The sequence below is a fragment of the Haliotis rufescens genome, unplaced genomic scaffold (assembly GCF_023055435.1).
Source record: "Haliotis rufescens isolate VD_foot unplaced genomic scaffold, xgHalRufe1.0.p SCAF_167, whole genome shotgun sequence".
Taxonomy (NCBI): Eukaryota; Metazoa; Mollusca; class Gastropoda; order Lepetellida; family Haliotidae; genus Haliotis; species Haliotis rufescens.
Genome location: NW_025963854.1, coordinates 184957 through 211890, shown reverse-complemented (window position 1 = coordinate 211890; position 26934 = coordinate 184957). Strand labels below are relative to the sequence as shown.

The 26934-nt window shown below is 44.3% G+C and overlaps 1 long non-coding RNA gene across 3 annotated transcripts; it reads left to right on the top strand.

Moving 5' to 3' along the window:
• The first annotated feature begins 12779 nt into the window (after positions 1-12779).
• LOC124126052 lies at positions 12780-26933 on the top strand. 3 transcript variants are annotated; one of them, XR_006859735.2, is made up of 7 exons: positions 12780-12885; positions 15160-15334; positions 20781-20995; positions 23468-23571; positions 24989-25112; positions 26098-26284; positions 26888-26933. It is a non-coding gene; the product is annotated as an uncharacterized LOC124126052 (long non-coding RNA). The 3 variants fall into 3 exon arrangements; XR_007221678.1 differs by having other exon boundaries at positions 15160-15346; XR_007221679.1 differs by having other exon boundaries at positions 12782-12881; positions 15160-15346.
• The last annotated feature ends 1 nt before the right edge of the window (position 26934 follows it).

The window sequence follows — 26934 nt, the reverse complement described above, 5'->3', positions numbered from 1 at the left end:
ATTTGAACGTCAACGTGGTCGGGGGGACCTGTCCTACCCGCCTACCGAGTTTCAAGACGATACTCCTTTTTTTAAATTTTGGCACCCCAGCCCATGGTCACAAGTCATGCTTTTGACACTACGGACGCCCCTAAGGCCTGGAGAACATCGGTAGAAATCTACAATTTGAACGTCAACGTGGTCGGGGGGACCTGTCCTACCCGCCTACCGAGTTTCAAGACGATACTCCTTTTTTTAAATTTTGGCACCCCAGCCCATGGTCACAAGTCATGCTTTTGACACTACGGACGCCCCTAAGGCCTGGAGAACATCGGTAGAAATCTACAATTTGAACGTCAACGTGGTCGGGGGGACCTGTCCTACCCGCCTACCGAGTTTCAAGACGATACTCCTTTTTTTAAATTTTGGCACCCCAGCCCATGGTCACAAGTCATGCTTTTGACACTACGGACGCCCCTAAGGCCTGGAGAACATCGGTAGAAATCTACAATTTGAACGTCAACGTGGTCGGGGGGACCTGTCCTACCCGCCTACCGAGTTTCAAGACGATACTCCTTTTTTTAAATTTTGGCACCCCAGCCCATGGTCACAAGTCATGCTTTTGACACTACGGACGCCCCTAAGGCCTGGAGAACATCGGTAGAAATCTACAATTTGAACGTCAACGTGGTCGGGGGGACCTGTCCTACCCGCCTACCGAGTTTCAAGACGATACTCCTTTTTTTAAATTTTGGCACCCCAGCCCATGGTCACAAGTCATGCTTTTGACACTACGGACGCCCCTAAGGCCTGGAGAACATCGGTAGAAATCTACAATTTGAACGTCAACGTGGTCGGGGGGACCTGTCCTACCCGCCTACCGAGTTTCAAGACGATACTCCTTTTTTTAAATTTTGGCACCCCAGCCCATGGTCACAAGTCATGCTTTTGACACTACGGACGCCCCTAAGGCCTGGAGAACATCGGTAGAAATCTACAATTTGAACGTCAACGTGGTCGGGGGGACCTGTCCTACCCGCCTACCGAGTTTCAAGACGATACTCCTTTTTTTAAATTTTGGCACCCCAGCCCATGGTCACAAGTCATGCTTTTGACACTACGGACGCCCCTAAGGCCTGGAGAACATCGGTAGAAATCTACAATTTGAACGTCAACGTGGTCGGGGGGACCTGTCCTACCCGCCTACCGAGTTTCAAGACGATACTCCTTTTTTTAAATTTTGGCACCCCAGCCCATGGTCACAAGTCATGCTTTTGACACTACGGACGCCCCTAAGGCCTGGAGAACATCGGTAGAAATCTACAATTTGAACGTCAACGTGGTCGGGGGGACCTGTCCTACCCGCCTACCGAGTTTCAAGACGATACTCCTTTTTTTAAATTTTGGCACCCCAGCCCATGGTCACAAGTCATGCTTTTGACACTACGGACGCCCCTAAGGCCTGGAGAACATCGGTAGAAATCTACAATTTGAACGTCAACGTGGTCGGGGGGACCTGTCCTACCCGCCTACCGAGTTTCAAGACGATACTCCTTTTTTTAAATTTTGGCACCCCAGCCCATGGTCACAAGTCATGCTTTTGACACTACGGACGCCCCTAAGGCCTGGAGAACATCGGTAGAAATCTACAATTTGAACGTCAACGTGGTCGGGGGGACCTGTCCTACCCGCCTACCGAGTTTCAAGACGATACTCCTTTTTTTAAATTTTGGCACCCCAGCCCATGGTCACAAGTCATGCTTTTGACACTACGGACGCCCCTAAGGCCTGGAGAACATCGGTAGAAATCTACAATTTGAACGTCAACGTGGTCGGGGGGACCTGTCCTACCCGCCTACCGAGTTTCAAGACGATACTCCTTTTTTTAAATTTTGGCACCCCAGCCCATGGTCACAAGTCATGCTTTTGACACTACGGACGCCCCTAAGGCCTGGAGAACATCGGTAGAAATCTACAATTTGAACGTCAACGTGGTCGGGGGGACCTGTCCTACCCGCCTACCGAGTTTCAAGACGATACTCCTTTTTTTAAATTTTGGCACCCCAGCCCATGGTCACAAGTCATGCTTTTGACACTACGGACGCCCCTAAGGCCTGGAGAACATCGGTAGAAATCTACAATTTGAACGTCAACGTGGTCGGGGGGACCTGTCCTACCCGCCTACCGAGTTTCAAGACGATACTCCTTTTTTTAAATTTTGGCACCCCAGCCCATGGTCACAAGTCATGCTTTTGACACTACGGACGCCCCTAAGGCCTGGAGAACATCGGTAGAAATCTACAATTTGAACGTCAACGTGGTCGGGGGGACCTGTCCTACCCGCCTACCGAGTTTCAAGACGATACTCCTTTTTTTAAATTTTGGCACCCCAGCCCATGGTCACAAGTCATGCTTTTGACACTACGGACGCCCCTAAGGCCTGGAGAACATCGGTAGAAATCTACAATTTGAACGTCAACGTGGTCGGGGGGACCTGTCCTACCCGCCTACCGAGTTTCAAGACGATACTCCTTTTTTTAAATTTTGGCACCCCAGCCCATGGTCACAAGTCATGCTTTTGACACTACGGACGCCCCTAAGGCCTGGAGAACATCGGTAGAAATCTACAATTTGAACGTCAACGTGGTCGGGGGGACCTGTCCTACCCGCCTACCGAGTTTCAAGACGATACTCCTTTTTTTAAATTTTGGCACCCCAGCCCATGGTCACAAGTCATGCTTTTGACACTACGGACGCCCCTAAGGCCTGGAGAACATCGGTAGAAATCTACAATTTGAACGTCAACGTGGTCGGGGGGACCTGTCCTACCCGCCTACCGAGTTTCAAGACGATACTCCTTTTTTTAAATTTTGGCACCCCAGCCCATGGTCACAAGTCATGCTTTTGACACTACGGACGCCCCTAAGGCCTGGAGAACATCGGTAGAGAATCTACAATTTGAACGTCAACGTGGTCGGGGGGACCTGTCCTACCCGCCTACCGAGTTTCAAGACGATACTCCTTTTTTTAAATTTTGGCACCCCAGCCCATGGTCACAAGTCATGCTTTTGACACTACGGACGCCCCTAAGGCCTGGAGAACATCGGTAGAAATCTACAATTTGAACGTCAACGTGGTCGGGGGGACCTGTCCTACCCGCCTACCGAGTTTCAAGACGATACTCCTTTTTTTAAATTTTGGCACCCCAGCCCATGGTCACAAGTCATGCTTTTGACACTACGGACGCCCCTAAGGCCTGGAGAACATCGGTAGAAATCTACAATTTGAACGTCAACGTGGTCGGGGGGACCTGTCCTACCCGCCTACCGAGTTTCAAGACGATACTCCTTTTTTTAAATTTTGGCACCCCAGCCCATGGTCACAAGTCATGCTTTTGACACTACGGACGCCCCTAAGGCCTGGAGAACATCGGTAGAAATCTACAATTTGAACGTCAACGTGGTCGGGGGGACCTGTCCTACCCGCCTACCGAGTTTCAAGACGATACTCCTTTTTTTAAATTTTGGCACCCCAGCCCATGGTCACAAGTCATGCTTTTGACACTACGGACGCCCCTAAGGCCTGGAGAACATCGGTAGAAATCTACAATTTGAACGTCAACGTGGTCGGGGGGACCTGTCCTACCCGCCTACCGAGTTTCAAGACGATACTCCTTTTTTTAAATTTTGGCACCCCAGCCCATGGTCACAAGTCATGCTTTTGACACTACGGACGCCCCTAAGGCCTGGAGAACATCGGTAGAAATCTACAATTTGAACGTCAACGTGGTCGGGGGGACCTGTCCTACCCGCCTACCGAGTTTCAAGACGATACTCCTTTTTTTAAATTTTGGCACCCCAGCCCATGGTCACAAGTCATGCTTTTGACACTACGGACGCCCCTAAGGCCTGGAGAACATCGGTAGAAATCTACAATTTGAACGTCAACGTGGTCGGGGGGACCTGTCCTACCCGCCTACCGAGTTTCAAGACGATACTCCTTTTTTTAAATTTTGGCACCCCAGCCCATGGTCACAAGTCATGCTTTTGACACTACGGACGCCCCTAAGGCCTGGAGAACATCGGTAGAAATCTACAATTTGAACGTCAACGTGGTCGGGGGGACCTGTCCTACCCGCCTACCGAGTTTCAAGACGATACTCCTTTTTTTAAATTTTGGCACCCCAGCCCATGGTCACAAGTCATGCTTTTGACACTACGGACGCCCCTAAGGCCTGGAGAACATCGGTAGAAATCTACAATTTGAACGTCAACGTGGTCGGGGGGACCTGTCCTACCCGCCTACCGAGTTTCAAGACGATACTCCTTTTTTTAAATTTTGGCACCCCAGCCCATGGTCACAAGTCATGCTTTTGACACTACGGACGCCCCTAAGGCCTGGAGAACATCGGTAGAAATCTACAATTTGAACGTCAACGTGGTCGGGGGGACCTGTCCTACCCGCCTACCGAGTTTCAAGACGATACTCCTTTTTTTAAATTTTGGCACCCCAGCCCATGGTCACAAGTCATGCTTTTGACACTACGGACGCCCCTAAGGCCTGGAGAACATCGGTAGAAATCTACAATTTGAACGTCAACGTGGTCGGGGGGACCTGTCCTACCCGCCTACCGAGTTTCAAGACGATACTCCTTTTTTTAAATTTTGGCACCCCAGCCCATGGTCACAAGTCATGCTTTTGACACTACGGACGCCCCTAAGGCCTGGAGAACATCGGTAGAAATCTACAATTTGAACGTCAACGTGGTCGGGGGGACCTGTCCTACCCGCCTACCGAGTTTCAAGACGATACTCCTTTTTTTAAATTTTGGCACCCCAGCCCATGGTCACAAGTCATGCTTTTGACACTACGGACGCCCCTAAGGCCTGGAGAACATCGGTAGAAATCTACAATTTGAACGTCAACGTGGTCGGGGGGACCTGTCCTACCCGCCTACCGAGTTTCAAGACGATACTCCTTTTTTTAAATTTTGGCACCCCAGCCCATGGTCACAAGTCATGCTTTTGACACTACGGACGCCCCTAAGGCCTGGAGAACATCGGTAGAAATCTACAATTTGAACGTCAACGTGGTCGGGGGGACCTGTCCTACCCGCCTACCGAGTTTCAAGACGATACTCCTTTTTTTAAATTTTGGCACCCCAGCCCATGGTCACAAGTCATGCTTTTGACACTACGGACGCCCCTAAGGCCTGGAGAACATCGGTAGAAATCTACAATTTGAACGTCAACGTGGTCGGGGGGACCTGTCCTACCCGCCTACCGAGTTTCAAGACGATACTCCTTTTTTTAAATTTTGGCACCCCAGCCCATGGTCACAAGTCATGCTTTTGACACTACGGACGCCCCTAAGGCCTGGAGAACATCGGTAGAAATCTACAATTTGAACGTCAACGTGGTCGGGGGGACCTGTCCTACCCGCCTACCGAGTTTCAAGACGATACTCCTTTTTTTAAATTTTGGCACCCCAGCCCATGGTCACAAGTCATGCTTTTGACACTACGGACGCCCCTAAGGCCTGGAGAACATCGGTAGAAATCTACAATTTGAACGTCAACGTGGTCGGGGGGACCTGTCCTACCCGCCTACCGAGTTTCAAGACGATACTCCTTTTTTTAAATTTTGGCACCCCAGCCCATGGTCACAAGTCATGCTTTTGACACTACGGACGCCCCTAAGGCCTGGAGAACATCGGTAGAAATCTACAATTTGAACGTCAACGTGGTCGGGGGGACCTGTCCTACCCGCCTACCGAGTTTCAAGACGATACTCCTTTTTTTAAATTTTGGCACCCCAGCCCATGGTCACAAGTCATGCTTTTGACACTACGGACGCCCCTAAGGCCTGGAGAACATCGGTAGAAATCTACAATTTGAACGTCAACGTGGTCGGGGGGACCTGTCCTACCCGCCTACCGAGTTTCAAGACGATACTCCTTTTTTTAAATTTTGGCACCCCAGCCCATGGTCACAAGTCATGCTTTTGACACTACGGACGCCCCTAAGGCCTGGAGAACATCGGTAGAAATCTACAATTTGAACGTCAACGTGGTCGGGGGGACCTGTCCTACCCGCCTACCGAGTTTCAAGACGATACTCCTTTTTTTAAATTTTGGCACCCCAGCCCATGGTCACAAGTCATGCTTTTGACACTACGGACGCCCCTAAGGCCTGGAGAACATCGGTAGAAATCTACAATTTGAACGTCAACGTGGTCGGGGGGACCTGTCCTACCCGCCTACCGAGTTTCAAGACGATACTCCTTTTTTTAAATTTTGGCACCCCAGCCCATGGTCACAAGTCATGCTTTTGACACTACGGACGCCCCTAAGGCCTGGAGAACATCGGTAGAAATCTACAATTTGAACGTCAACGTGGTCGGGGGGACCTGTCCTACCCGCCTACCGAGTTTCAAGACGATACTCCTTTTTTTAAATTTTGGCACCCCAGCCCATGGTCACAAGTCATGCTTTTGACACTACGGACGCCCCTAAGGCCTGGAGAACATCGGTAGAAATCTACAATTTGAACGTCAACGTGGTCGGGGGGACCTGTCCTACCCGCCTACCGAGTTTCAAGACGATACTCCTTTTTTTAAATTTTGGCACCCCAGCCCATGGTCACAAGTCATGCTTTTGACACTACGGACGCCCCTAAGGCCTGGAGAACATCGGTAGAAATCTACAATTTGAACGTCAACGTGGTCGGGGGGACCTGTCCTACCCGCCTACCGAGTTTCAAGACGATACTCCTTTTTTTAAATTTTGGCACCCCAGCCCATGGTCACAAGTCATGCTTTTGACACTACGGACGCCCCTAAGGCCTGGAGAACATCGGTAGAAATCTACAATTTGAACGTCAACGTGGTCGGGGGGACCTGTCCTACCCGCCTACCGAGTTTCAAGACGATACTCCTTTTTTTAAATTTTGGCACCCCAGCCCATGGTCACAAGTCATGCTTTTGACACTACGGACGCCCCTAAGGCCTGGAGAACATCGGTAGAAATCTACAATTTGAACGTCAACGTGGTCGGGGGGACCTGTCCTACCCGCCTACCGAGTTTCAAGACGATACTCCTTTTTTTAAATTTTGGCACCCCAGCCCATGGTCACAAGTCATGCTTTTGACACTACGGACGCCCCTAAGGCCTGGAGAACATCGGTAGAAATCTACAATTTGAACGTCAACGTGGTCGGGGGGACCTGTCCTACCCGCCTACCGAGTTTCAAGACGATACTCCTTTTTTTAAATTTTGGCACCCCAGCCCATGGTCACAAGTCATGCTTTTGACACTACGGACGCCCCTAAGGCCTGGAGAACATCGGTAGAAATCTACAATTTGAACGTCAACGTGGTCGGGGGGACCTGTCCTACCCGCCTACCGAGTTTCAAGACGATACTCCTTTTTTTAAATTTTGGCACCCCAGCCCATGGTCACAAGTCATGCTTTTGACACTACGGACGCCCCTAAGGCCTGGAGAACATCGGTAGAAATCTACAATTTGAACGTCAACGTGGTCGGGGGGACCTGTCCTACCCGCCTACCGAGTTTCAAGACGATACTCCTTTTTTTAAATTTTGGCACCCCAGCCCATGGTCACAAGTCATGCTTTTGACACTACGGACGCCCCTAAGGCCTGGAGAACATCGGTAGAAATCTACAATTTGAACGTCAACGTGGTCGGGGGGACCTGTCCTACCCGCCTACCGAGTTTCAAGACGATACTCCTTTTTTTAAATTTTGGCACCCCAGCCCATGGTCACAAGTCATGCTTTTGACACTACGGACGCCCCTAAGGCCTGGAGAACATCGGTAGAAATCTACAATTTGAACGTCAACGTGGTCGGGGGGACCTGTCCTACCCGCCTACCGAGTTTCAAGACGATACTCCTTTTTTTAAATTTTGGCACCCCAGCCCATGGTCACAAGTCATGCTTTTGACACTACGGACGCCCCTAAGGCCTGGAGAACATCGGTAGAAATCTACAATTTGAACGTCAACGTGGTCGGGGGGACCTGTCCTACCCGCCTACCGAGTTTCAAGACGATACTCCTTTTTTTAAATTTTGGCACCCCAGCCCATGGTCACAAGTCATGCTTTTGACACTACGGACGCCCCTAAGGCCTGGAGAACATCGGTAGAAATCTACAATTTGAACGTCAACGTGGTCGGGGGGACCTGTCCTACCCGCCTACCGAGTTTCAAGACGATACTCCTTTTTTTAAATTTTGGCACCCCAGCCCATGGTCACAAGTCATGCTTTTGACACTACGGACGCCCCTAAGGCCTGGAGAACATCGGTAGAAATCTACAATTTGAACGTCAACGTGGTCGGGGGGACCTGTCCTACCCGCCTACCGAGTTTCAAGACGATACTCCTTTTTTTAAATTTTGGCACCCCAGCCCATGGTCACAAGTCATGCTTTTGACACTACGGACGCCCCTAAGGCCTGGAGAACATCGGTAGAAATCTACAATTTGAACGTCAACGTGGTCGGGGGGACCTGTCCTACCCGCCTACCGAGTTTCAAGACGATACTCCTTTTTTTAAATTTTGGCACCCCAGCCCATGGTCACAAGTCATGCTTTTGACACTACGGACGCCCCTAAGGCCTGGAGAACATCGGTAGAAATCTACAATTTGAACGTCAACGTGGTCGGGGGGACCTGTCCTACCCGCCTACCGAGTTTCAAGACGATACTCCTTTTTTTAAATTTTGGCACCCCAGCCCATGGTCACAAGTCATGCTTTTGACACTACGGACGCCCCTAAGGCCTGGAGAACATCGGTAGAAATCTACAATTTGAACGTCAACGTGGTCGGGGGGACCTGTCCTACCCGCCTACCGAGTTTCAAGACGATACTCCTTTTTTTAAATTTTGGCACCCCAGCCCATGGTCACAAGTCATGCTTTTGACACTACGGACGCCCCTAAGGCCTGGAGAACATCGGTAGAAATCTACAATTTGAACGTCAACGTGGTCGGGGGGACCTGTCCTACCCGCCTACCGAGTTTCAAGACGATACTCCTTTTTTTAAATTTTGGCACCCCAGCCCATGGTCACAAGTCATGCTTTTGACACTACGGACGCCCCTAAGGCCTGGAGAACATCGGTAGAAATCTACAATTTGAACGTCAACGTGGTCGGGGGGACCTGTCCTACCCGCCTACCGAGTTTCAAGACGATACTCCTTTTTTTAAATTTTGGCACCCCAGCCCATGGTCACAAGTCATGCTTTTGACACTACGGACGCCCCTAAGGCCTGGAGAACATCGGTAGAAATCTACAATTTGAACGTCAACGTGGTCGGGGGGACCTGTCCTACCCGCCTACCGAGTTTCAAGACGATACTCCTTTTTTTAAATTTTGGCACCCCAGCCCATGGTCACAAGTCATGCTTTTGACACTACGGACGCCCCTAAGGCCTGGAGAACATCGGTAGAAATCTACAATTTGAACGTCAACGTGGTCGGGGGGACCTGTCCTACCCGCCTACCGAGTTTCAAGACGATACTCCTTTTTTTAAATTTTGGCACCCCAGCCCATGGTCACAAGTCATGCTTTTGACACTACGGACGCCCCTAAGGCCTGGAGAACATCGGTAGAAATCTACAATTTGAACGTCAACGTGGTCGGGGGGACCTGTCCTACCCGCCTACCGAGTTTCAAGACGATACTCCTTTTTTTAAATTTTGGCACCCCAGCCCATGGTCACAAGTCATGCTTTTGACACTACGGACGCCCCTAAGGCCTGGAGAACATCGGTAGAAATCTACAATTTGAACGTCAACGTGGTCGGGGGGACCTGTCCTACCCGCCTACCGAGTTTCAAGACGATACTCCTTTTTTTAAATTTTGGCACCCCAGCCCATGGTCACAAGTCATGCTTTTGACACTACGGACGCCCCTAAGGCCTGGAGAACATCGGTAGAAATCTACAATTTGAACGTCAACGTGGTCGGGGGGACCTGTCCTACCCGCCTACCGAGTTTCAAGACGATACTCCTTTTTTTAAATTTTGGCACCCCAGCCCATGGTCACAAGTCATGCTTTTGACACTACGGACGCCCCTAAGGCCTGGAGAACATCGGTAGAAATCTACAATTTGAACGTCAACGTGGTCGGGGGGACCTGTCCTACCCGCCTACCGAGTTTCAAGACGATACTCCTTTTTTTAAATTTTGGCACCCCAGCCCATGGTCACAAGTCATGCTTTTGACACTACGGACGCCCCTAAGGCCTGGAGAACATCGGTAGAAATCTACAATTTGAACGTCAACGTGGTCGGGGGGACCTGTCCTACCCGCCTACCGAGTTTCAAGACGATACTCCTTTTTTTAAATTTTGGCACCCCAGCCCATGGTCACAAGTCATGCTTTTGACACTACGGACGCCCCTAAGGCCTGGAGAACATCGGTAGAAATCTACAATTTGAACGTCAACGTGGTCGGGGGGACCTGTCCTACCCGCCTACCGAGTTTCAAGACGATACTCCTTTTTTTAAATTTTGGCACCCCAGCCCATGGTCACAAGTCATGCTTTTGACACTACGGACGCCCCTAAGGCCTGGAGAACATCGGTAGAAATCTACAATTTGAACGTCAACGTGGTCGGGGGGACCTGTCCTACCCGCCTACCGAGTTTCAAGACGATACTCCTTTTTTTAAATTTTGGCACCCCAGCCCATGGTCACAAGTCATGCTTTTGACACTACGGACGCCCCTAAGGCCTGGAGAACATCGGTAGAAATCTACAATTTGAACGTCAACGTGGTCGGGGGGACCTGTCCTACCCGCCTACCGAGTTTCAAGACGATACTCCTTTTTTTAAATTTTGGCACCCCAGCCCATGGTCACAAGTCATGCTTTTGACACTACGGACGCCCCTAAGGCCTGGAGAACATCGGTAGAAATCTACAATTTGAACGTCAACGTGGTCGGGGGGACCTGTCCTACCCGCCTACCGAGTTTCAAGACGATACTCCTTTTTTTAAATTTTGGCACCCCAGCCCATGGTCACAAGTCATGCTTTTGACACTACGGACGCCCCTAAGGCCTGGAGAACATCGGTAGAAATCTACAATTTGAACGTCAACGTGGTCGGGGGGACCTGTCCTACCCGCCTACCGAGTTTCAAGACGATACTCCTTTTTTTAAATTTTGGCACCCCAGCCCATGGTCACAAGTCATGCTTTTGACACTACGGACGCCCCTAAGGCCTGGAGAACATCGGTAGAAATCTACAATTTGAACGTCAACGTGGTCGGGGGGACCTGTCCTACCCGCCTACCGAGTTTCAAGACGATACTCCTTTTTTTAAATTTTGGCACCCCAGCCCATGGTCACAAGTCATGCTTTTGACACTACGGACGCCCCTAAGGCCTGGAGAACATCGGTAGAAATCTACAATTTGAACGTCAACGTGGTCGGGGGGACCTGTCCTACCCGCCTACCGAGTTTCAAGACGATACTCCTTTTTTTAAATTTTGGCACCCCAGCCCATGGTCACAAGTCATGCTTTTGACACTACGGACGCCCCTAAGGCCTGGAGAACATCGGTAGAAATCTACAATTTGAACGTCAACGTGGTCGGGGGGACCTGTCCTACCCGCCTACCGAGTTTCAAGACGATACTCCTTTTTTTAAATTTTGGCACCCCAGCCCATGGTCACAAGTCATGCTTTTGACACTACGGACGCCCCTAAGGCCTGGAGAACATCGGTAGAAATCTACAATTTGAACGTCAACGTGGTCGGGGGGACCTGTCCTACCCGCCTACCGAGTTTCAAGACGATACTCCTTTTTTTAAATTTTGGCACCCCAGCCCATGGTCACAAGTCATGCTTTTGACACTACGGACGCCCCTAAGGCCTGGAGAACATCGGTAGAAATCTACAATTTGAACGTCAACGTGGTCGGGGGGACCTGTCCTACCCGCCTACCGAGTTTCAAGACGATACTCCTTTTTTTAAATTTTGGCACCCCAGCCCATGGTCACAAGTCATGCTTTTGACACTACGGACGCCCCTAAGGCCTGGAGAACATCGGTAGAAATCTACAATTTGAACGTCAACGTGGTCGGGGGGACCTGTCCTACCCGCCTACCGAGTTTCAAGACGATACTCCTTTTTTTAAATTTTGGCACCCCAGCCCATGGTCACAAGTCATGCTTTTGACACTACGGACGCCCCTAAGGCCTGGAGAACATCGGTAGAAATCTACAATTTGAACGTCAACGTGGTCGGGGGGACCTGTCCTACCCGCCTACCGAGTTTCAAGACGATACTCCTTTTTTTAAATTTTGGCTCAACTTAGTCTCACACAAAGAATGTATTTCACTGAAAGAAATGGCACTCATTGTACACGTTTAAACATTTCTTGGACAACATATTTAGTCCAGAGAATGTTGGTGATGGTCCCCAGAAAAGAGAAAATAGTGCCAATTTTCGCACAGTGCCGCGTAGCGTATATAGACAGTTTGGACAAATAACAGCGGCTGAATAATTCAACAGAATGTTCCATACACTACTAACAATCCAAAAATGGGGAACGATCATTTTCATTTTTTGGGAACTAGTTTTTATCAACGACGGCCCACGAATACGCCACACCTGGGAGAATTCCTTTCACCAAAATTCACAAAACAGCTTTACTACTAGCTTGCGTGCTATTTACATTGGTCTGGGTCCTTGTTGTTTTTTCTAAGATGTTCTCTGTTTAGGGGTCATCATAACGCTGCCAACGTCCTATTGCGTTCATTCCCTTCCATTCAGAATTGTACGGCTTCCTTGCAGCCATTGCTCCCTTGCGCCTGTCACCTAAAGTCGCCCATTGCTTATTATCCCAGAGAGAAATATGAAGAGTTCTTTTCACATTGTGTAGGTAGGTTATATTTAGATTGCATTGAGCAGCACGTGCAAAGGTAAATTGTCTTTGCAGCAACAGAAAATCCAAAAGTGCTCCGTCACACGAGAGAGCTTCAGTTTCTGTTAACTGTCTGCCACGCCAAATAAACAACGGTGAAGTCGGCATGTCACAATCATTTATTCAGAACGTCGTCCACAGTGACGGAAAAGAAGTCGACTGCATTGGCAAGTCATCACAAAGAGATAAAAAAATAAAAATATTTCACCATCAATCATCAAAAAATAATATTGTGGATTTTTTAAATATTTAAAATACCATCATGGATCCAACTACTGTCATTTGTCCTCGTGTTTATTGTCAATGTCAATGTCATATTATGCCTGCATGTGAGATGCAATGATTTAAAGGAGGCAGCTCACTTGTGGGATTGGGGCCATTGTCGACGACTATTGAAGAGAGTAAAATTATGCATGTTCCTTTCCTTCCCACAACAACAACCCCCACCTACACTTCCCTTCCCTTCCCTTCCCTTCCCTTCCCTTCCCTTCCTTAGCCTAGCCTCGCCTCCCCTCCCCTCCCCTCCCCTCCCTCCCCTCCCCTCCCCTCCCCTCCCCTCCCCTCCCCTTGCCATTGGTGAAATAATGTTGCACTGTTAGTAAACCTGCCAGGGCTTTAACTCAGTTATTCCACAATTCATTGAGACTAACATATCTATTCTGTTTTTGGGTTGTTTGTTTGTCTTTTTGTTTGTTTGTTTGTTTGTTTGTTGTTTAACGCCGCTCTCAGCAATATTCCAGCTATATGACGGTGGTCTGTGAATAAGAGCAATGACCAATAGATGTATCCAGCAGTATAGGTCAGCACTGTGTACTGGGTAAAGTGACACACAGTGAGCCAGCTCACACATCCCGACCACCTAGCTACAGTGGGCTGACAACATGGGTTCTATGGGCCTGATATACAGCAGGCACACTGGGATGATTGGATAGTCACAGAAAACAAGGCACGCCTTTCTGGGTACCTTTCATTTGGTTTTATTAAAACCCAGTAGCTGTCATGGAGGACAACAATACGCTGGTGCTGCATTTGGTATATGATTTCATGTGCACTCTTTGTTTTCTCCAACAGTTTATGTCACTGAAAAAGTTACAAGTTGAACTTGGATCTGATGTAGTTCTCTTCATAATGTAAATAGTTGTAGTCAGCCTCAGTGTCTCCTGGTAGCCCCTGGGTTAAAGTGTTCACTTGTCATGCCAGGGACAGGTTCAATTCCCGAAATGAGTATAATGTGTGAAATGGGTGAAGCCCATTTCTGGTGTCTTCTGCCATAATGTTAATGTCAAAAGTCACATTAACCATGCACTCACTCACTCACTCACTCACTCACTCACTCACTCACTCACTCACTCACTCACTCACTCACTCACTCACTCACTCACTCACTCACTCACTCACTCACTCACTCGACCGCCTCCGTGGTCTAGTGGTAGAGCATCCGCCCGGAGAGCGGAAGGTCCGGGGTTCGATCCCTGGCCGCGTCATACAAAAAGACGTTAAAAGATGGTACTTGTTGTTACCCTGTCTGGCGCTCGGCATTTAGGGGCTAAATCAAGGACTGGTCGGCTGGGAGTCAGTATACTGTGTCTGAGTGGGGTATTCATGTTACACTGCGGCATGGTATCTCAGTGAGCTAGCACTATAAATCGGTATCAGTCCGGACTAGTACAAGCAGCCACACAAACACACATTTCACGATTATATGCTTAGATATGTAAGTTTAATTGATTTACACATTCAATATAAATATGGTACAATAAATCAATAAATATAATATTATGTTACGATGCAAGCAATATATATGTATATATATATATATATATATACACCCGGTGAATCCCACTGGGGTGTATTTTGGTGGTCACAATCCCTCGTAAATATGACAAAACCCTCGTGAAAACCTGTTCATGATATAAAATACATCATGAAGGTATGTTTATGTACACACATGAATATTACATGTAAACTATTATCAAATTATTAATACAAAATACAAGTTACTGAAATCACAAATGTCCTAGATTAACAGACACACATCTAGTGAAATGAAATATATCTAGTATACATACACTCACCATGCACACACTAATACTAGTAAATAAGACATGTTTAAATATAATTAAGGATCTATACATTTATTAAACTAAAGTGATTTGCACAATTATACTGCCATAAAATACAATTATAACTTTAACTACTAACCTTTATTTAAGTATATATGCTTTCTTCCAGTCCAGTGCACAGTGAAGTATCGATGCAAAGTGCAGGGTGAAAACAAATGGGTTTGAAAGTGGGACACAGAGATTTAAAAGTAGCCAATCCAGAAGACGCCTGGGCTTACACTCTGATTGACCACCAAGCAGTTGACTGACCCACAAAGAAAAACATGAAACTCAGAGTATGTGAAGTAGGTGTCAAGGTAGTTTTTTTAATATCAGAATTATTGATCATTTATCATATCTGTATCAGAATGCATGAGCTGGTGGCATGTGGTCCTGTTCACAGTGCACAGGTCACAAATCATGTCAAGTTGAGCAACACTGGTCGATGGGAGTAGTTGGATCGACGTTGTTCAACAGCTAGGCTGTGAATGGGTACCCGGTAGGATGAGATGTCAATGTGACTTTTTACCTTCTAGTACCTCAAGGGAGTTTGGGTTGTATACTCCCCAGGGAGCTAAGAATGATTGTTAAGTGCACACTGATCCATTGAGCGGGTAATAAGTGTAATTTGAACAACCACATAGTGGATGGAAAACAAATGCACTTGTGTTGTATGAAATGTTGAGGCAGTAAAGATTTTCAAATGTTAAAAAAAATAATGCCAAACAGGCATAATAAAGAAAGTAAAATGACAGGTTTTCACATCATCTGTATATAATCTGCATGTTAACCTCTCACACAAGACAGGTCAGCACAATAGAGGTCACCCACAAGGCATTTGTTCAGTGACCATGACAAAATAAAGTTCAGAATAAATAATCACAATAAATAAAGATATGCACTGAAAGTCAAGTCCCAGTTTAGATGATTGATGGCAGTAATGCCCTTCTGAGATCATAATTATGTTGACAAGATATAATATAATTGTTCATACAGAATATGCCTGTTTTGTGTGGTTGAACTGTTGAACAGTTTGTTACTCTTAGACCATCTTTCTGCTTTTATTTTGATATGGTTTCTTTTTTCTAACTGATACAAATTTGTCTGTTTAAAAATGGATGTAATTACTTTTGCTGCTCTGTAAAGATACGGTTGAGGAGCTGACCATCTTTACAGATGAGTAGTAGTATGGCTTTTCTTCCAATTTGGGTTTCAATTTTGTATTTTGTAAAGCCATCTGCAACCTTCACTTGCGTCCCATTGGGTTTGTCATTTCTGCTTTGATTTGCATTTCCTCCAGTTTGCTGAAAGCAATAGGGTGTATCTCCGCTTTGTCCGGAGCTAGCTGTGCCAGTCTGTCTGCTGTTTCATTCCCATGAATATCTGTGGGAGACAAGGATAATTTACAGTTCAAACATCTGGTATAGGCCCCACTAAACACCGATTAATAACTTTGTAGTTTAAGCTTGTTTTAACAATTGCTGAGAGTCACTTTGCTGAACCATTGTGCATGACGTACCCCTCTTCTCACCGGTATTCACCCACTTCACCTAATTTACCAGTTGGAGACAAACAAGTAATTAGGTGCTCTGTGCTAGACTGGGTTCATCAATCAGGTGATGTGGGTATGGAAGAGCCCCCTCCTGAGTTCTCAAGGGGTTACCTGGGGGCCCAATAGTAGAACAAAACATGGGTGATAGTGATACTAAATTTACGCACAGCATTATTTGTTAGAAGTTAGAACAATAACAAGGAATAGGATTGGTTGATACACAATCGAGTGTGCCCAATGATTAATAAATGGTTAGACAGAGGGGAATAACTTAGCCTGTTAATCCTGTTTGACTGGCACTAATCTTGTTGACATATCTTCTGGGTGCTTGTCGATGGGCTAATCCTTAATGAAAAATTGAAGTATTTGTTGAATCTTATTCTAATATGCATGATATAGGTGATTTACTTAGTTCAGGGCAATCTAGGTACACCTATCTTTTGTCTTGTTGGATATTATGTCTGGGAGATGTGTCCTTGTTACCTTAGGCATGTTAGGCTAGCATCTGTCTGAGAGCTATAACTGAAACTACTAATATTTTGTATCTGCATTGTCCTTGATAAATATGTACTACTTGCCGCTCTATAATTATATGAAATTTTTTGTCAATGTTGCACAATGATAACTTATAAGAGCCCTGGCTGTGGATCTAATTTTGATATGAAAACTTAGTATAAATGTTATAACTATTGATTAGTAAAATATTTTATAGGTGTTCGGGCAACTAGGCCCATTTACACCTTGCCCATAATAAAGGTTTGCTAAGTACCTGGATATTTTATATATTATCAAAACTGCCACACGCTTTAATATAAGCAAAAATGACATTCTGAACATCATGGTGAACAATATTCCTAGAAAAGAAAATACCAGACAATGAGAAGTCAAAATTGAGAACTGTTAGTGCCTCCACCATTGCCTTATGCTGATTAACATACTTTTGGCAATGTTATATCATGAAACTATCGATCTTAATGTGTCCATATTCATGTATAACACACGATTCATCAATCTGTAAAATCTATACACTTTGGTATATTAGTTACTTAGCAAGGTAATAAGCATCATGACGAAGCGCATGTTTAATTATGTCTCCAAGCGCGCTCCAACATTGTAGAGGTGACGGGTTTCAATATAGAAGATATCACATCTTCACATGAAGCCAACATACAAAGTGTTACCTCTTTTAGAGGCATCTAGTTGGTACTATTACTAAGTAAGGATAAGATGTATGGATGAACAACTTCTTTATTACAATTAGGAGCGACATTTCAGTGTAAATTCTAAGACCATTATCAAGCAAGTGATGTTCAGGGGTGTAGGCTAAAACAGCACCTCAGCAAAACCTCACTGATTTCTCGGGTGAAAACGACACTTCATTTGGTGAAAATGGCTGCTATTTATCAGGCAAAAACAGACCTTTATTTTCAAGAATGATTTATGTAGCAGTATATATGGTTCATGTACATTGTCGTTGTCTTGTCTTCCACAGTTGTTCACAGTAGAATATTGTCATCTTGAATCTTTCAAAGATCCACAGAGCATTGAGTCAGCAACCGAGTCCGGGAGAGGCATCCATCTTTATATCTCTGCCACACGTGGAAGATGTCATCCTGACGAGATGTGGAGGACTTCCTCACATCGGCCCTGAGTCAGCCCTCCTGAATCAGCCTTGTCAGTAGTGGTTGGCGGTTTGCCTCCATTATGTTTCTCGGTTTGTCAGCACCATACCCATGCTCGTGGGTTTCACCGAAGTGGTAAACGTCTGAGACCTGCATCACTTCGGGCTTTCCTCCGACATTAAGCTGACATGTCGCGATATAACTGGAATACTGCTAAAAGCGGCATTAAAGGGGCAGTGATCTAACGCAATTCCCCGGGACTGGTTGTTGCCTTTGTTATTGTTTTTTCCCTGTGAGTACCCGGATGTATAGCAGAAATCTAGACTAGTTCGCGACCTCTGCTGCGCCATTCGTAAACGCATTAGTCACTTTTATGGATACTGGTAGTAATAAGGGCGTATGGTCACATTGATCAACAAAATGAAATACAGTTTTCGAGATAACAAGGAAATGTAGGTATCTTTGTAGGTAGGATCGGTAATGGTGACGAAATTTTGATAAGTCACTTGCTTGGTAATTTTGCGATTTTCGTTTACACTATTTTGACTTGCAACATGAAGTAAATATTTCACCTGAGCATTGCTTTTTAAATGTGTGTATATTATTTTACTGTCAAAATGTGTAACATATTTATTAAACGTCTAAATATTAAGTTATTTTACAAATTGACTGAAAAACATTTCCATCTCTATTATTATGATAACAAATTCCAAACATTTTTATGTTTAATGTCATCACAAAGAGACTGAAAATGTGACGTTGAAAAGTACATTTCTATGTTGTTTGGCTTCTAATCCTACATAATAATCTGTTGTGATGTTCGTAGGCCCTTTTGATAGTCTTAATCAATCTGGACAGATTTTTTAGTCAAAATTACTGAAATATTTACACATTTTATAAATTGCCTGAGAGAATCACATTTTACAAATTGACGGTAATATATACACGCTTACAAGGGAAAGACCTGTGAAAACAACGTCTATCACGCATTGAAGAATTTCCCAACCAAGACGTAGAGAAACAAGAACGAATTATCGGTTCAAATGAAGGAAAACAAAATGCAAATACCATATAATTACAACCTACCAAATTTATGTGTATAAATTTTAGGCAGCTTCCTTGTTCGAGGAATGTATCCGTGAATATCCACACAAAGGAACAATATCCCACTCGTCTGCAGCTGTACAAAGAAACTTATTCGATGTCACGTGTCTCTTGTAACAATCAAATATTTTAAAAGGTATATATCGTTTCGGGATATTATAACCCGTGTTCGTTTCTCAACTGATCACTTGGATTGTTTCAGGTGTTTCACATAGGTGTCAAGTCTCAAGGGTCGGCTGAGAAAGCCCACATGACAACTATTTTCATAACGTCCACGGTTCCTAAAAAATCCACTGAGTGATAGATAACAATGATCAATCAATCAACGTATTATCAGTTAACCCTTTGAACAAAGTATGTTGTTTTTACATCGGCACTTCACGCCATGATATGAGTGTATTCCCTTTGGTTTAGTAAGCCTAGACATGTAAACACTCACTTTTGACATATCCACTGTGCAAGATAACAGTGATTAATCAATCAACGTATTTTCTGTTAAAAAGTAAATCAACTGATCATTCATCTCTTGCTGGGCTCTCACGTGCATATTACATAACACACATTTCACCTCACTTCAAACCTGGATTTAGATTGAATAATTACCCCAGACACAATAAATGCCAAATGGGAACCTTTGTCGGGTAATCTAAGTGGTGCTACCACTAATTGTACCTGTAATAAATTCATTAACTGAGCATCAAGTGAATGATGACAAATACACAAGTGTAGGGTTATACGAGAAAACGTGGATGACAACAAGGGAGTAGTAATCGTATTATCGCCGCAATCTGAAATCCGAAAATGCTTTCACTGCATGGATACTTTTTTTAGTATTAAACTATAACCATCTGGGGTATTTCCAAAAGACGACATCCATTTATGCAAAAATGCGTAAAACAAATATTGCCTGCAGCCTCCAAGTTTATTAAACTGTCCTTGCAGACGGTAGCCCAGTCTCTGGTCACGCTCAGTTGCGTTGCGTATCATCCGGGTACTCACTGGGAAAAAAACAATAACAAAGGCAACAACCAGTCCGGGGAATTGCGTTAGATCAGTGCCCCTTTAAACCCACTCACTGTAGTGGTCTTGTCTTGTGTTAACATTTCACAATTATTTGTGTTTGCAAGTGACCATGTAAGTTTAATTTCATTTTTTTCAGTACCAAGGTAAAAAAATTAAAATAAGGTGCAATAAAGTAGCCGTTTTCACTTGGTGAGGTTTTGCTGAGGTGCCGTTTTAACTGTAACCATTACAGACAACATTCAAAGAGTGGCAGTATGTAATTTTAATTAATACAGAAGTGAAAGAGAATTAACCACAGTCGGGGAGACTCGCGTGCATTGTACATGTTAAGTGGTGTTAAATTGTTACTTACTCCTGTGAATAACGACGCTACATGCATAGAATCATTTTTTTCATTCAGTTGATTGTTACAGTTCATGTACATACCTTCTTTAGATAATCTTTATCAAGTTTTAGAAAGAGTAGTTGGGCATGCAGTTCTGTGGCGAGATACTCGACTGTGGCTGAATGAGGCACGGAAACACTCTTCACAGCAAAGGTAGAAAACTCTTCACTGCTCGTGCCGCAATAGGAGGCGCCAAGAGCACTTGCCGGCACCGGAAGTAAAGTGGTCAGTGTCTGTTTACAGCTGTGGCTGCACAGTGACAGCAATGTCTACACTCTAGGTAAGTATTCCTATTAGTCAGCTGCCTTTGAAAACACTAATTACATGTAGCAATTATATTGAAATAGGTAAAGTCGAGTTAGATTACTGTCTGCGATCACCATGCAGCTGGACAGCTCTTTCCAGAAGTACTTAAATGTCACACGTGTTCTTCCCACATACATTCGTATTTATTTGAACGTATTAAGGGAATATTGGTATATAGCTGAAGCAATACCAACGCAACATTAAATTTGAACTAACCGTCTTCAACTGTGAATTTCAGGGCAACCATGACATTTCGGATCGAATTAACAAATTTCAACTGGTCCCGGTTTATATAAAATACTCATTGAATTACTGCAATTGCTGTATTCATGATCAGTCATAATAGTTCTTAATTAAAGCTAATCATGGCTGAATATTTATATCATCCTCTGCATTTGATATGAACTTCAATACTGTCCTCACTTAATAATCTCACCTTGCCACCATCAGCGTAAATTTATGTTATAAGTATTGATACTTCCTACACTAGTCATTTGTCAGTCAGTCAGTCAGTCAGTCAGTCAGTCAGTCAGTCAGTCAGTAAGGGAATTGTTCTTGTATCCAGAACATGTGTGTGATTCTCGTCTGTATGATAGATCAGGCTTTTATTCACAGTGGATGCCACGAGAGCAATCCCCAGAGTTAAAAATTCTGTGGCACAGTTAAAATTGCAATGACACACTTGGAAATAACAGTTTTAAACAGCAATGTTTATCATATAAAGCAAGGGGTGAATGTATTTTCACTCAGATAGACCTGACAAACACATGGAATATGATGGGCATATCCTCGTTTCATGCACAGTAGGATTATCAAAATGGACAAGGGGATTCAGAAATATTGGAATGGTCTGTTTAGACTAATGACCAGACACATAGAGGCCTTTGTTTAGACTAATGGCCAGACACATAGAGGCCTTTGTTTAGACTAATGACCAGACACATAGAGGCCTTTGTTTAGACTAATGACCAGACACATAGAGGCCTTTGTTTAGACTAATGACCAGACACATAGAGGCCTATGTTTAGGCTAATGACCAGACACATAGAGGCCTTTGTTTAGACTAATGACCAGACACATAGAGGCCTATGTTTAGGCTAATGACCAGACACATAGAGGCCCTTGTTTAGACTAATGACCAGACACATAGAGGCCTTTGTTTAGACTAATGACCAGACACATAGAGGCCTATGTTTAGGCTAATGACCAGACACATAGAGGCCCTTGTTTAGACTAATGACCAGACACATAGAGGCCTTTGTTTAGACTAATGACCAGACACATAGAGGCCATGGTTTAGACTAATGACCAGACACATAGAGGCCTTTGTTTAGACTAATGACCAGACACATAGAGGCCTATGTTTAGGCTAATGACCAGACACATAGAGGCCTATGTTTAGACTAATGACCAGACACATAGAGGCCATGGTTTAGACTAATGACCAGACACATAGAGGCCTTTGTTTAGACTAATGACCAGACACATAGAGGCCTTTGTTTAGACTAATGGCCAGACACATAGAGGCCTTTGTTTAGACTAATGACCAGACACATAGAGGCCCTTGTTTAGACTAATGACCAGACACATAGAGGCCTTTGTTTAGACTAATGGCCAGACACATAGAGGCCTTTGTTTAGACTAATGACCAGACACATAGAGGCCTTTGTTTAGACTAATGACCAGACACATAGAGGCCTATGTTTAGGCTAATGACCAGACACATAGAGGCCTTTGTTTAGACTAATGACCAGACACATAGAGGCCTTTGTTTAGACTAATGACCAGACACATAGAGGCCTATGTTTAGGCTAATGACCAGACACATAGAGGCCTTTTGTTTAGACTAATTACCAGACACATAGAGGCCTATGTTTAGACTAATGACCAGACACATAGAGGCCATGGTTTAGACTCATGACCAGACACATAGAGGCCCTTGTTTAGACTAATGACCAGACACATAGAGGCCTATGTTTAGACTAATGACCAGACACATAGAGGCCTATGTTTAGACTAATGGCCAGACACATAGAGGCCTTTGTTTAGACTAATGACCAGACACATAGAGGCCATGGTTTAGACTAATGACCAGACACATAGAGGCCTTTGTTTAGACTAATGACCAGACACATAGAGGCCTTTGTTTAGACTAATGACCAGACACATAGAGGCCTATGTTTAGGCTAATGACCAGACACATAGAGGCCTTTGTTTAGACTAATGACCAGACACATAGAGGCCTTTGTTTAGACTAATGACCAGACACATAGAGGCCTTTGTTTAGACTAATGACCAGACACATAGAGGCCTGTATATAGGCATTTCTCATTCTTCTCTCGATCCGGAAACTAAGGATCGAAAGAAGAATGAGAAATGCCTAGTGTGAGATAGGATAAGTTTTATGAATATACAATTTATTGTAAAATTTACAACTTTGTTGCAGCGGAGGAACATGTACCACTGCCAAACCACGACACACAACAGAGTACTGGGCACACCTGGAGCAGTCGCCGCTGTGGCACTTGAGGGTTGCTGTGAGCACTCTAGGTAAGACACTACTAGTTTGGGTGATTATTTTTTTTAGAAGCTTTAAACGCTTGTTTTGGCTCGTTTCCACTAAGAATCGAAAGAAGAATGAGAAATGCATCACTAAAACATCACAAATCACCAAAAGCGGATATAATGATAATACATGGAAGAGCTTTGACCATTTTGCGACCTATCAAGAGTTTAAGCAGCCATGTCCACATTCGCACAAGTAGCAGAACTTCTGTGCCACCTTCATAGTACGAGGAATCTCAAGGTTCTACTACACTTAATCAGAACTGGTTGTGACAGTGCGGTTTTCGTAGGGAGCCTTCAGTACAGATAAAGAGACATATGCAGGCTGTGATTGGATGATATTGTGTAAGATTTTTATGTCTTTTAAATGCACATCCATCCAGTAATTAAAACTGCCCATATTTTTCAATATTTGGTGCTGACTTTTTGAACAAGATGACTAGTGCTTTATGTGAGCACAGATATTTTCAAGCAGGTGATATTTGGTGCGGAACTGGGGTTGGAGTGTTCAGCTTCCTGTACTCGGAAAAGGAGCTGGGTAACCTAGCCAAAATTTGTGTTTTTATTGCAGCTTTAAGGCCAGACTGTGCACATTTATAAATGTAATGGCTGTTGAATGCCTAGTTATTTTTTAAAAAGCTATAACGTTACTATAGAAGTCTATGGGAAAACATTTGGTTGTGTGTAACCTGTAGGGTAAGTGCATATTTCAGCATTTCCTAATTTATATGTTTTTCTGTATATCTATTGCCATGGAGATCTTTTGGGATAATTGTAGAGGCAAATTTGAACGCAAAATGGGTGAAGCGAGTGGGAAATGGGGTTGTAAGGAATGGTTGGGCTGCCGTGATAAGCAGGGCTATGGTCGTTGCTTCTTTTTGTGGCCGTCAAAGGCGTGGACAGAGGAGAGAGCTCACAGAATAGCCCTCTGCATTGTGCATAAATGCCTTCCAGATGGTTTTAGCAAAACTGACAACTTTGGCAACAAAGTTGAAGTGAGCCATCTCTGTCATAATGCCTCTTGTGTGAATGTTGTGCATTTGAAAGTAGAGTCCCATAAAATTAACATGGAGAGACTTCACTGTCGACAACAGGGCTTGTGCACCAAAAGTCATAAACCCTACTGTTTGGTGTAAGTTATGTATCTGATCATTAGATCTTTCTGTTTGGGGCCATTTTTAAGATGGATTATCCTATTTTTGGTGTAAATTTCTCAAATATGCATTTCTTTTCAATAACATGTCTTTCGAATAATGAATTTTTCTACAATGATGGAATTTGAATAGTTCTAACTTTTTCCTTGCACGGCGGTCCTTACTTTTCTGTGATTTCTTGTATGTTTTAGCTTTAAGTACTTTATTATGACTTTTGCTTATCTCATCATCTATTTTTCCTTTTGCAGTGACAGCACAGCCTAGCCCTAATTTGAAGATTGCGAATTGACTTTACCGGACTCTGGCAGTTGACGCTATGAACAGCACTGTGAGCTCTACCTTGGAAGTTACGAGCAAAGGTGGTATCGCGAGGTAATGACCGGCGCAATGCCTTGTTTGTTGCCTCACACTTTTGACTATTGAGGTTGAATTGCGTCTTTTCGATCATGTTCGGGCCGAGACAAAAAATCAGTGCATTTTCTCAAATTTTGAAAGTTAGTTTCATTGTTTCTAATTTTGAAGATTTTATCTAAATATTTACTTTGCAATAACCAATTATGCTTCTCCCCCTTGCAAACAAATGACTGCCTTTTACATTTTCTGTGATCACCCATGTAACAGTTTGCAATAGCATCAGAAGTACATGAAAGAGATGTCTTCAACTTTGTCAGGTCACCTGCATGACTTGAGTAAGCAGCTGAGAACCCAGCTGCACATCTGGATGCACAGTCTAAAGAAAATGTATTTGCCAAATTTTGTTTGTCTTTTTTGGTTCTAGCAGGCATCATATCCACAACAAATTTAGAATTTTTAATAAACTTTCTATGGCTGGCCGAGAGATGCCGTGTATCGAGACAAGTTTGTGGGGAAACATCCATATCACCTGCTTCATACATTTCAGAGAGAGCTGTGTGAGCTGCACCATCAGCATCTGTTGTCAAAAATTCTACCTCAATTTGATCTTTCTTTAAGTCCCTGAAACACTCTGCAGCTAACTGTTTTTCATTACCAATTGATTCTGACATGTGCAAATCAGATGTGCAGTCTGGGTTGTTTACACAAGAAATGTTGTCAACTAAACTGTGCTTTGAACAAAGCTTTGATTTTGTGTTTAAAGCCAAAATTTGATGGTCACTAGTTTGGATCTCAGTGGCCACATAGGTTACCTGAGTGGCTGGCTGAAAAGGGGTTTTCCCAACACCTGAACAAAGTGGATTGTTGTACATTGCATCAGTTGATAAACTAATGTTATTTAAATTTGTTCCCCTGTATTTATTTATTTCCCTTGTTTCCGCCCTCCTGGCTCTCATGTCCTTTGTGTTCTGAGATTTTATATTATCACAAACTCTGTTCGCAGCTTTCTGCATCCCTGAATGGGATGGTGGAGGTATATCGGCACTCATGCACAGGACACGGAAACTCTCACTTCCAATGGGACATTTTGAGAGGCCTATCTGTATTCCAGTATTGGCAGTGGAAGATCGACATCCCCTTCTCATTCCACTACCCTCTACCTCCTTGAACAGTTTACGGTACTCTGACAGGTATGTACAGTCAGTGCATTTAATTCTCTCTATCCAGTTAAGTCCCCACTGCTGTTCATTGTCTATGTCCATGACAATGTCCCCCTTACACATGGGCGAAGTCTTGGCGTGCTGGCGGAATGCCTCATTGTACAACTTGTCAGTCTCTCCAACATGCAACAAGTGGTGAACATCAGCAGCAGCCCTGCAGATTAAAGAAAACCCATTGACTACTTTGAAAACTTCTAAATAAGCCTTTTAAGTATGTGAAAGTGTTCGACATTTCTTAATTATCTCCCCTGGCAGATCAAATGCATATTCTATTTCTATCCCCCTCAAGCCCTTAATTAGGGTGTAACAACACTGTTTTTTACATGGTATTGAACAAACCACTCATATATGTATGAGAATTTGATCCCTTGCTGTACCTAATAACTGAAAACTGTCCATTATATTAAAAGTTTTTTAAGTGATCTCGTTAAAGGACAAATACTTGAACTTGGTAAGTTTATCCACCCATATCATTTAGCAGTGAGCATCTTGTATTCCCTACAAGTATTTCAAAGTCTAGGCCAAAGGAATACATAGTTTAAAGTGTTATTACCTTTCACTTTTTGTTTTCAGGGAACTCTTATCCTCCTCAGGGGTGTTTTCCTTCCTTGGCCTTAAAG